Consider the following 12,519-nt stretch of genomic DNA (forward strand, 5'->3'; position numbering starts at 1 on the left):
TGTCAGTGTGAATATTGATGTGTTGTCTGAGTCTATTTAACCTGTCAGTGTGAATATTGATGTGTTGTATCTGTCTATTTAACCTGTCAGTGTGTATATTGATGTGTTGTATCTGTCTATTTAACCTGTCAGTGTGTATATTGATGTGTTGTAGCTGTCTGAGTCTATTTAACCTGTCAGTGTGTATATTTATGTATCTGTCTGAGTCTATTTAACCTGTCAGTGTGAATATTGATGTGTTGTCTGAGTCTATTTAACATGTCAGTGTGTATATTGATGTGTTGTCTGAGTCTATTTAACCTGTCAGTGTGAATATTGATGTGTTGTCTGAGTCTATTTAACCTGTCAGTGTGAATATTGATGTGTTGTCCGAGTCTATTTATTCTGTCAGTGTGAATATTGATGTGTTGTATCTGTCTGAGTCTATTTTTCCTGCCAGTGTGTATATTGATGTGTTGTCTGAGTCTATTTAACCTGTCAGTGTGTATATTGATGTGTTGTTTGAGTCTTATTTAACCTGTCAGTGTGAATATTGATGTGTTGTCTGAGTCTATTTAACATGTCAGTGTGAATATTGATGTATCTTTCTGAGTCTATTTAACCTGTCAGTGTGAATATTGATGTGTTGTCTGAGTCTATTTAACCTGTCAGTGTGAATATTGATGTATCTGTCTGAGTCTATTTAACCTGTCAGTGTGAATATTGATGTGTTGTCTGAGTCTATTTAACCTGTCAGTGTGAATATTGATATATCTGTCTGAGTCTATTTAACCTGTCAGTGTGAATATTTATGTGTTGTCTGAGTCTATTTAACCTTTCAGTGTGTATATTGATGTGTTGTCTGAGTCTATTTAACCTGTCAGTGTGAATATTGATGTGTTGTCTGAGTCTATTTAACCTGTCAGTGTGAATATTGATGTGTTGTCTGAGTCTATTTATCCTGTCAGTGTGAATATTGATGTGTTGTAGCTGTCTGAGTCTATTTAACCTGTCAGTGTGAATATTGATGTGTTGTCTGAGTCTATTTAACCTGTCAGTGTGATTATTTATGTTTTGTCTGAGTCTATTTAACCTGTCAGTGTGAATATTGATGTGTTTTCTGAGTCTATTTATCCTGTCAGTGTGTATATTGATGTGATGTCTGAGTCTATTTAACCTGTCAAAGTGTATATTGATGTGATGTCTGAGTCTATTTAACCTGTCAGTGTGAATATTGATGTGTTGTCTGAGTCTATTTAACCTGTCAGTGTGTATATTGATGTGTTGTCTGAGTCTATTTAACCTGTCAGTGTGAATATTTATGTGTTGTCTGAGTCTATTTAACCTGTCAGTGTGAATATTGATGTGTTTTCTGAGTCTATTTATCCTGTCAGTGTGTATATTGATGTGATGTCTGAGTCTATTTAACCTGTCAGTGTGAATATTGATGTGTTGTCTGAGACTATTTAACCTGTCAGTGTGAATATTGATGTGTTGTCTGAGTCTATTTAACCTGTCAGTGTGTATATTGATGTGTTGTCTGAGTCTATTTATCTTGTCATTGTGTATATTGATGTGTTGTCTGAGTCTATTTAACCTGTCAGTGTGAGTATTGATGTGTTGTCTGAGTCTATTTAACCTGTCAGTGTGTATATTGATGTGTAGTCTGAGTCTATTTAACCTGTCAGTGTGTATATTGATGTGTTGTCTGAGTCTATTTAACATGTCAGTGTGAATATTTATGTTTTGTCTGAGTCTATTTAACCTGTCAGTGTGAATATTGATGTGTTTTCTGAGTCTATTTATCCTGTCAGTGTGTATATTGATGTGATGTCTGAGTATATTTATCTTGTCATTGTGTATATTGATGTGTTGTCTGAGTCTATTTAACCTGTCAGTGTGAGTATTGATGTGTTGTCTGAGTCTATTTAACCTGTCAGTGTGTATATTGATGTGTAGTCTGAGTCTATTTAACCTGTCAGTGTGTATATTGATGTGTTGTCTGAGTCTATTTATCCTGTCAGTGTGAATATTGATGTATATGTCTGAGTCTATTTAACCTGTCAGTGTGAATATTGATGTGTTGTCTGAGTCTATTTAACCTGTCAGTGTGTATATTGATGTGTTGTCTGAGTCTATTTAACCTGTCAGTGTGAATATTTATGTGTTGTCTGAGTCTATTTAACCTGTCAGTGTGAATATTGATGTGTTTTCTGAGTCTATTTATCCTGTCAGTGTGTATATTGATGTGATGTCTGAGTCTATTTAACCTGTCAGTGTGAATATTGATGTGTTGTCTGAGACTATTTAACCTGTCAGTGTGTATATTGATGTGTTGTCTGAGTCAATTTATCCTGTCATTGTGTATATTGATGTGTTGTCTGAGTCTATTTAACCTGTCAGTGTGAGTATTGATGTGTTGTCTGAGTCTATTTAACCTTTCAGTGTGTATATTGATGTGTAGTCTGAGTCTATTTAACCTGTCAGTGTGAATATTGATGTGTTGTCTGAGTCTATTTAACCTGTCAGTGTGAATATTGATGTGTTGTCTGAGTCTATTTAACCTGTCAGTGTGAATATTGATGTGTTGTATCTGTCTATTTAACCTGTCAGTGTGAATATTGATGTGTTGTAGCTGTCTGAGTCTATTTAACCTGTCAGTGTGTATATTTATGTATCTGTCTGAGTCTATTTAACCTGTCAGTGTGAATATTGATGTGTTGTCTGAGTCTATTTAACCTGTCAGTGTGTATATTGATGTGTTGTCTGAGTCTATTTAACCTGTCAGTGTGTATATTGATGTGTTGTCTGAGTCTATTTAACCTGTCAGTGTGAATATTGATGTGTTGTCTGAGTCTATTTAACCTGTCAGTGTGAATATTGATGTGTTGTCTGAGTCTATTTAACCTGTCAGTGTGAATATTGATGTGTTGTATCTGTCTATTTAACCTGTCAGTGTGTATATTGATGTGTTGTAGCTGTCTGAGTCTATTTAACCTGTCAGTGTGTATATTTATGTATCTGTCTGAGTCTATTTAACCTGTCAGTGTGAATATTGATGTGTTGTCTGAGTCTATTTAACCTGTCAGTGTGTATATTGATGTGTTGTCTGAGTCTATTTAACCTGTCAGTGTGAATATTGATGTGTTGTCTGTGTCTATTTAACCTGTCAGTGTGAATATTGATGTGTTGTCCGAGTCTATTTATTCTGTCATTGTGAATATTGATGTGTTGTATCTGTCTGAGTCTATTTTTCCTGCCAGTGTGTATATTGATGTGTTGTCTGAGTCTATTTAACCTGTCAGTGTGTATATTGATGTGTTGTTTGAGTCTTATTTAACCTGTCAGTGTGAATATTGATGTGTTGTCTGAGTCTATTTAACCTGTCAGTGTGTATATTGATGTGTTGTTTGAGTCTTATTTAACCTGTCAGTGTGAATATTGATGTGTTGTCTGAGTCTATTTAACATGTCAGTGTGAATATTGATGTATCTTTCTGAGTCTATTTAACCTGTCAGTGTGAATATTGATGTGTTGTCTGAGTCTATTTAACCTGTCAGTGTGAATATTGATGTATCTGTCTGAGTCTATTTAACCTGTCAGTGTGAATATTGATGTGTTGTCTGAGTCTATTTAACCTGTCAGTGTGAATATTGATATATCTGTCTGAGTCTATTTAACCTGTCAGTGTGAATATTTATGTGTTGTCTGAGTCTATTTAACCTTTCAGTGTGTATATTGATGTGTTGTCTGAGTCTATTTAACCTGTCAGTGTGAATATTGATGTGTTGTCTGAGTCTATTTAACCTGTCAGTGTGAATATTGATGTGTTGTCTGAGTCTATTTATCCTGTCAGTGTGAATATTGATGTGTTGTAGCTGTCTGAGTCTATTTAACCTGTCAGTGTGAATATTGATGTGTTGTCTGAGTCTATTTAACCTGTCAGTGTGAATATTTATGTTTTTTGTCTGAGTCTATTTAACCTGTCAGTGTGTATATTGATGTGTTGTCTGAGTCTATTTAACCTGTCAGTGTGAATATTTATGTGTTGTCTGAGTCTATTTAACCTGTCAGTGTGAATATTGATGTGTTTTCTGAGTCTATTTATCCTGTCAGTGTGTATATTGATGTGATGTCTGAGTCTATTTAACCTGTCAGTGTGAATATTGATGTGTTGTCTGAGTCTTTTTAACCTGTCAGTGTGAATATTGATGTGTTGTCTGAGTCTATTTATCCTGTCAGTGTGAATATTGATGTGTTGTATCTGTCTGAGTCTATTTTTCCTGCCAGTGTGTATATTGATGTGTTGTCTGAGTCTATTTAAACTGTCAGTGTGTATATTGATGTGTTGTTTGAGTCTTATTTAACCTGTCAGTGTGAATATTGATGTGTTGTCTGAGTCTATTTAACCTGTCAGTGTGAATATTGATGTGTTGTATCTGTCTATTTAACCTGTCAGTGTGTATATTGATGTGTTGTAGCTGTCTGAGTCTATTTAACCTGTCAGTGTGTATATTTATGTATCTGTCTGAGTCTATTTAACCTGTCAGTGTGAATATTGATGTGTTGTCTGAGTCTATTTAACCTGTCAGTGTGTATATTGATGTGTTGTCTGAGTCTATTTAACCTGTCAGTGTGAATATTGATGTGTTGTCTGTGTCTATTTAACCTGTCAGTGTGAATATTGATGTGTTGTCCGAGTCTATTTATTCTGTCATTGTGAATATTGATGTGTTGTATCTGTCTGAGTCTATTTTTCCTGCCAGTGTGTATATTGATGTGTTGTCTGAGTCTATTTAACCTGTCAGTGTGTATATTGATGTGTTGTTTGAGTCTTATTTAACCTGTCAGTGTGAATATTGATGTGTTGTCTGAGTCTTTTTAACATGTCAGTGTGAATATTGATGTATCTTTCTGAGTCTATTTAACCTGTCAGTGTGAATATTGATGTGTTGTCTGAGTCTATTTAACCTGTCAGTGTGAATATTGATGTATCTGTCTGAGTCTATTTAACCTGTCAGTGTGAATATTGATGTGTTGTCTGAGTCTATTTAACCTGTCAGTGTGAATATTGATATATCTGTCTGAGTCTATTTAACCTGTCAGTGTGAATATTTATGTGTTGTCTGAGTCTATTTAACCTGTCAGTGTGAATATTGATGTGTTGTCTGAGTCTATTTAACCTGTCAGTGTGAATATTGATATATCTGTCTGAGTCTATTTAACCTGTCAGTGTGAATATTTATGTGTTGTCTGAGTCTATTTAACCTTTCAGTGTGTATATTGATGTGTTGTCTGAGTCTATTTAACCTGTCAGTGTGAATATTGATGTGTTGTCTGAGTCTATTTAACCTGTCAGTGTGAATATTGATGTGTTGTCTGAGTCTATTTATCCTGTCAGTGTGAATATTGATGTGTTGTAGCTGTCTGCGTCTATTTAACCTGTCAGTGTGAATATTGATGTGTTGTCTGAGTCTATTTAACCTGTCAGTGTGAATATTTATGTTTTTTGTCTGAGTCTATTTAACCTGTCAGTGTGTATATTGATGTGTTGTCTGAGTCTATTTAACCTGTCAGTGTGAATATTTATGTGTTGTCTGAGTCTATTTAACCTGTCAGTGTGAATATTGATGTGTTTTCTGAGTCTATTTATCCTGTCAGTGTGTATATTGATGTGATGTCTGAGTCTATTTAACCTGTCAGTGTGAATATTGATGTGTTGTCTGAGTCTTTTTAACCTGTCAGTGTGAATATTGATGTGTTGTCTGAGTCTATTTATCCTGTCAGTGTGAATATTGATGTGTTGTATCTGTCTGAGTCTATTTTTCCTGCCAGTGTGTATATTGATGTGTTGTCTGAGTCTATTTAAACTGTCAGTGTGTATATTGATGTGTTGTTTGAGTCTTATTTAACCTGTCAGTGTGAATATTGATGTGTTGTCTGAGTCTATTTAACCTGTCAGTGTGAATATTGATGTGTTGTATCTGTCTATTTAACCTGTCAGTGTGTATATTGATGTGTTGTAGCTGTCTGAGTCTATTTAACCTGTCAGTGTGTATATTTATGTATCTGTCTGAGTCTATTTAACCTGTCAGTGTGAATATTGATGTGTTGTCTGAGTCTATTTAACCTGTCAGTGTGTATATTGATGTGTTGTCTGAGTCTATTTAACCTGTCAGTGTGAATATTGATGTGTTGTCTGTGTCTATTTAACCTGTCAGTGTGAATATTGATGTGTTGTCCGAGTCTATTTATTCTGTCATTGTGAATATTGATGTGTTGTATCTGTCTGAGTCTATTTTTCCTGCCAGTGTGTATATTGATGTGTTGTCTGAGTCTATTTAACCTGTCAGTGTGTATATTGATGTGTTGTTTGAGTCTTATTTAACCTGTCAGTGTGAATATTGATGTGTTGTCTGAGTCTTTTTAACATGTCAGTGTGAATATTGATGTATCTTTCTGAGTCTATTTAACCTGTCAGTGTGAATATTGATGTGTTGTCTGAGTCTATTTAACCTGTCAGTGTGAATATTGATGTATCTGTCTGAGTCTATTTAACCTGTCAGTGTGAATATTGATGTGTTGTCTGAGTCTATTTAACCTGTCAGTGTGAATATTGATATATCTGTCTGAGTCTATTTAACCTGTCAGTGTGAATATTTATGTGTTGTCTGAGTCTATTTAACCTTTCAGTGTGTATATTGATGTGTGGCTGAGTCTATTTAACCTGTCAGTGTGAATATTGATGTGTTGTCTGAGTCTATTTAACCTGTCAGTGTGAATATTGATGTGTTGTCTGAGTCTATTTATCCTGTCAGTGTGAATATTGATGTGTTGTAGCTGTCTGAGTCTATTTAACCTGTCAGTGTGAATATTGATGTGTTGTCTGAGTCTATTTAACCTGTCAGTGTGAATATTTATGTTTTTTGTCTGAGTCTATTTAACCTGTCAGTGTGTATATTGATGTGTTGTCTGAGTCTATTTAACCTGTCAGTGTGAATATTTATGTGTTGTCTGAGTCTATTTAACCTGTCAGTGTGAATATTGATGTGTTTTCTGAGTCTATTTATCCTGTCAGTGTGTATATTGATGTGATGTCTGAGTCTATTTAACCTGTCAGTGTGAATATTGATGTGTTGTCTGAGTCTTTTTAACCTGTCAGTGTGAATATTGATGTGTTATCTGAGTCTATTTATCCTGTCAGTGTGAATATTGATGTGTTGTATCTGTCTGAGTCTATTTTTCCTGCCAGTGTGTATATTGATGTGTTGTCTGAGTCTATTTAAACTGTCAGTGTGTATATTGATGTGTTGTTTGAGTCTTATTTAACCTGTCAGTGTGAATATTGATGTGTTGTCTGAGTCTATTTAACATGTCAGTGTGAATATTGATGTATCTTTCTGAGTCTATTTAACCTGTCAGTGTGAATATTGATGTGTTGTCTGAGTCTATTTAACCTGTCAGTGTGAATATTGATGTGTTGTCTGAGTCTATTTAACCTGTCAGTGTGAATATTGATGTATCTGTCTGAGTCTATTTATCCTGTCAGTGTGAATATTGATGTGTTGTCTGAGTCTATTTAACCTGTCAGTGTGAATATTGATGTTTTGTATCTGTCTGAGTCTATTTAACCTGTCAGTGTTAATATTGATGTGTTGTCTGAGTCTATTTAACCTGTCAGTGTGTATATTGATGTGTTGTCTGAGTCTATTTATCCTGTCAGTGTGAATATTGATGTATATGTCTGAGTCTATTTAACCTGTCAGTGTGAATATTGATGTGTTGTCTGAGTCTATTTAACCTGTCAGTGTGTATATTGATGTGTTGTCTGAGTCTATTTAACCTGTCAGTGTGAATATTTATGTGTTGTCTGAGTCTATTTAACCTGTCAGTGTGAATATTGATATATCTGTCTGAGTCTATTTAACCTGTCAGTGTGAATATTTATGTGTTGTCTGAGTCTATTTAACCTTTCAGTGTGTATATTGATGTGTTGTCTGAGTCTATTTAACCTGTCAGTGTGAATATTGATGTGTTGTCTGAGTCTATTTAACCTGTCAGTGTGAATATTGATGTGTTGTCTGAGTCTATTTATCCTGTCAGTGTGAATATTGATGTGTTGTAGCTGTCTGAGTCTATTTAACCTGTCAGTGTGAATATTGATGTGTTGTCTGAGTCTATTTAACCTGTCAGTGTGAATATTTATGTTTTTTGTCTGAGTCTATTTAACCTGTCAGTGTGTATATTGATGTGTTGTCTGAGTCTATTTAACCTGTCAGTGTGAATATTTATGTGTTGTCTGAGTCTATTTAACCTGTCAGTGTGAATATTGATGTGTTTTCTGAGTCTATTTATCCTGTCAGTGTGTATATTGATGTGATGTCTCAGTCTATTTAACCTGTCAGTGTGAATATTGATGTGTTGTCTGAGTCTTTTTAACCTGTCAGTGTGAATATTGATGTGTTGTCTGAGTCTATTTATCCTGTCAGTGTGAATATTGATGTGTTGTATCTGTCTGAGTCTATTTTTCCTGCCAGTGTGTATATTGATGTGTTGTCTGAGTCTATTTAAACCTGTCAGTGTGTATATTGATGTGTTGTTTGAGTCTTATTTAACCTGTCAGTGTGAATATTGATGTGTTGTCTGAGTCTATTTAACCTGTCAGTGTGAATATTGATGTATCTGTCTGAGTCTATTTATCCTGTCAGTGTGAATATTGATGTGTTGTCTGAGTCTATTTAACCTGTCAGTGTGAATATTGATGTTTTGTATCTGTCTGAGTCTATTTAACCTGTCAGTGTTAATATTGATGTGTTGTCTGAGTCTATTTAACCTGTCAGTGTGTATATTGATGTGTTGTCTGAGTCTATTTATCCTGTCAGTGTGAATATTGATGTATATGTCTGAGTCTATTTAACCTGTCAGTGTGAATATTGATGTGTTGTCTGAGTCTATTTAACCTGTCAGTGTGTATATTGATGTGTTGTCTGAGTCTATTTAACCTGTCAGTGTGAATATTTATGTGTTGTCTGAGTCTATTTAACCTGTCAGTGTGAATATTGATGTGTTTTCTGAGTCTATTTATCCTGTCAGTGTGTATATTGATGTGATGTCTGAGTCTATTTAACCTGTCAGTGTGAATATTGATGTGTTGTCTGAGACTATTTAACCTGTCAGTGTGAATATTGATGTGTTGTCTGAGTCTATTTAACCTGTCAGTGTGTATATTGATGTGTTGTCTGAGTCTATTTATCCTGTCATTGTGTATATTGATGTGTTGTCTGAGTCTATTTAACCTGTCAGTGTGAGTATTGATGTGTTGTCTGAGTCTATTTAACCTGTCAGTGTGTATATTGATGTGTAGTCTGAGTCTATTTAACCTGTCAGTGTGTATATTGATGTGTTGTCTGAGTCTATTTAACCTGTCAGTGTGAATATTGATGTGTTGTCTGAGTCTATTTAACCTGTCAGTGTGAATATTGATGTGTTGTCTGAGTCTATTTAACCTGTCAGTGTGAATATTGATGTGTTGTATCTGTCTATTTAACCTGTCAGTGTGTATATTGATGTGTTGTATCTGTCTATTTAACCTGTCAGTGTGTATATTGATGTGTTGTAGCTGTCTATTTAACCTGTCAGTGTGAATATTGATGTGTTGTCTGAGTCTATTTAACCTGTCAGTGTGAATATTGATGTGTTGTCCGAGTCTATTTATTCTGTCAGTGTGAATATTGATGTGTTGTATCTGTCTGAGTCTATTTTTCCTGCCAGTGTGTATATTGATGTGTTGTCTGAGTCTATTTAACCTGTCAGTGTGTATATTGATGTGTTGTTTGAGTCTTATTTAACCTGTCAGTGTGAATATTGATGTGTTGTCTGAGTCTATTTAACATGTCAGTGTGAATATTGATATATCTGTCTGAGTCTATTTAACCTGTCAGTGTGAATATTTATGTGTTGTCTGAGTCTATTTAACCTTTCAGTGTGTATATTGATGTGTTGTCTGAGTCTATTTAACCTGTCAGTGTGAATATTGATGTGTTGTCTGAGTCTATTTAACCTGTCAGTGTGAATATTGATGTGTTGTCTGAGTCTATTTAACCTGTCAGTGTGAATATTGATGTGTTGTCTGAGTCTATTTATCCTGTCAGTGTGAATATTGATGTGTTGTAGCTGTCTGAGTCTATTTAACCTGTCAGTGTGAATATTGATGTGTTGTCTGAGTCTATTTAACCTGTCAGTGTGAATATTTATGTTTTGTCTGAGTCTATTTAACCTGTCAGTGTGAATATTGATGTGTTTTCTGAGTCTATTTATCCTGTCAGTGTGTATATTGATGTGATGTCTGAGTCTATTTAACCTGTCAGTGTGTATATTGATGTGTAGTCTGAGTCTATTTAACCTGTCAGTGTGTATATTGATGTGTTGTCTGAGTCTATTTAACCTGTCAGTGTGAATATTGATGTGTTGTCTGAGTCTATTTCACCTGTCAGTGTGAATATTGATGTGTTGTCCGAGTCTATTTATTCTGTCAGTGTGAATATTGATGTGTTGTATCTGTCTGAGTCTATTTTTCCTGCCAGTGTGTATATTGATGTGTTGTCTGAGTCTATTTAACCTGTCAGTGTGTATATTGATGTGTTGTATCTGTCTATTTAACCTGTCAGTGTGTATATTGATGTGTTGTATCTGTCTATTTAACCTGTCAGTGTGTATATTGATGTGTTGTAGCTATCTATTTAACCTGTCAGTGTGAATATTGATGTGTTGTCTGAGTCTATTTAACCTGTCAGTGTGAATATTGATGTGTTGTCCGAGTCTATTTATTCTGTCAGTGTGAATATTGATGTGTTGTATCTGTCTGAGTCTATTTTTCCTGCCAGTGTGTATATTGATGTGTTGTCTGAGTCTATTTAACCTGTCAGTGTGTATATTGATGTGTTGTTTGAGTCTTATTTAACCTGTCAGTGTGAATATTGATGTGTTGTCTGAGTCTATTTAACATGTCAGTGTGAATATAGATGTATCTTTCTGAGTCTATTTAACCTGTCAGTGTGAATATTGATGTGTTGTCTGAGTCTATTTAACCTGTCAGTGTGAATATTGATGTATCTGTCTGAGTCTATTTAACCTGTCAGTGTGAATATTGATGTGTTGTCTGAGTCTATTTAACCTGTCAGTGTGAATATTGATATATCTGTCTGAGTCTATTTAACCTGTCAGTGTGAATATTTATGTGTTGTCTGAGTCTATTTAACCTTTCAGTGTGTATATTGATGTGTTGTCTGAGTCTATTTAACCTGTCAGTGTGAATATTGATGTGTTGTCTGAGTCTATTTAACCTGTCAGTGTGAATATTGATGTGTTGTCTGAGTCTATTTATCCTGTCAGTGTGAATATTGATGTGTTGTAGCTGTCTGAGTCTATTTAACCTGTCAGTGTGAATATTGATGTGTTGTCTGAGTCTATTTAACCTGTCAGTGTGAATATTTATGTTTTGTCTGAGTCTATTTAACCTGTCAGTGTGAATATTGATGTGTTTTCTGAGTCTATTTATCCTGTCAGTGTGTATATTGATGTGATGTCTGAGTCTATTTAACCTGTCAGTGTGTATATTGATGTGTAGTCTGAGTCTATTTAACCTGTCAGTGTGTATATTGATGTGTTGTCTGAGTCTATTTAACCTGTCAGTGTGAATATTGATGTGTTGTCTGAGTCTATTTCACCTGTCAGTGTGAATATTGATGTGTTGTCTGAGTCTATTTAACCTGTCAGTGTGAATATTGATGTGTTGTATCTGTCTATTTAACCTGTCAGTGTGTATATTGATGTGTTGTATCTGTCTATTTAACCTGTCAGTGTGAATATTGATGTGTTGTAGCTGTCTGAGTCTATTTAACCTGTCAGTGTGAATATTGATGTGTTGTCTGAGTCTATTTAACCTGTCAGTGTGAATATTTATGTTTTGTCTGAGTCTATTTAACCTGTCAGTGTGAATATTGATGTGTTTTCTGAGTCTATTTATCCTGTCAGTGTGTATATTGATGTGATGTCTGAGTCTATTTAACCTGTCAGTGTGTATATTGATGTGTAGTCTGAGTCTATTTAACCTGTCAGTGTGTATATTGATGTGTTGTCTGAGTCTATTTAACCTGTCAGTGTGAATATTGATGTGTTGTCTGAGTCTATTTCACCTGTCAGTGTGAATATTGATGTGTTGTCCGAGTCTATTTATTCTGTCAGTGTGAATATTGATGTGTTGTATCTGTCTGAGTCTATTTTTCCTGCCAGTGTGTATATTGATGTGTTGTCTGAGTCTATTTAACCTGTCAGTGTGTATATTGATGTGTTGTATCTGTCTATTTAACCTGTCAGTGTGTATATTGATGTGTTGTATCTGTCTATTTAACCTGTCAGTGTGTATATTGATGTGTTGTAGCTATCTATTTAACCTGTCAGTGTGAATATTGATGTGTTGTCTGAGTCTATTTAACCTGTCAGTGTGAATATTGATGTGTTGTCCGAGTCTATTTATTCTGT

Source organism: Salmo salar, unplaced genomic scaffold, assembly GCF_965601325.2.
Source record: "Salmo salar unplaced genomic scaffold, fSalSal1 ptg000229l, whole genome shotgun sequence".
In the NCBI taxonomy this organism is placed as follows: Eukaryota; Metazoa; Chordata; class Actinopteri; order Salmoniformes; family Salmonidae; genus Salmo; species Salmo salar.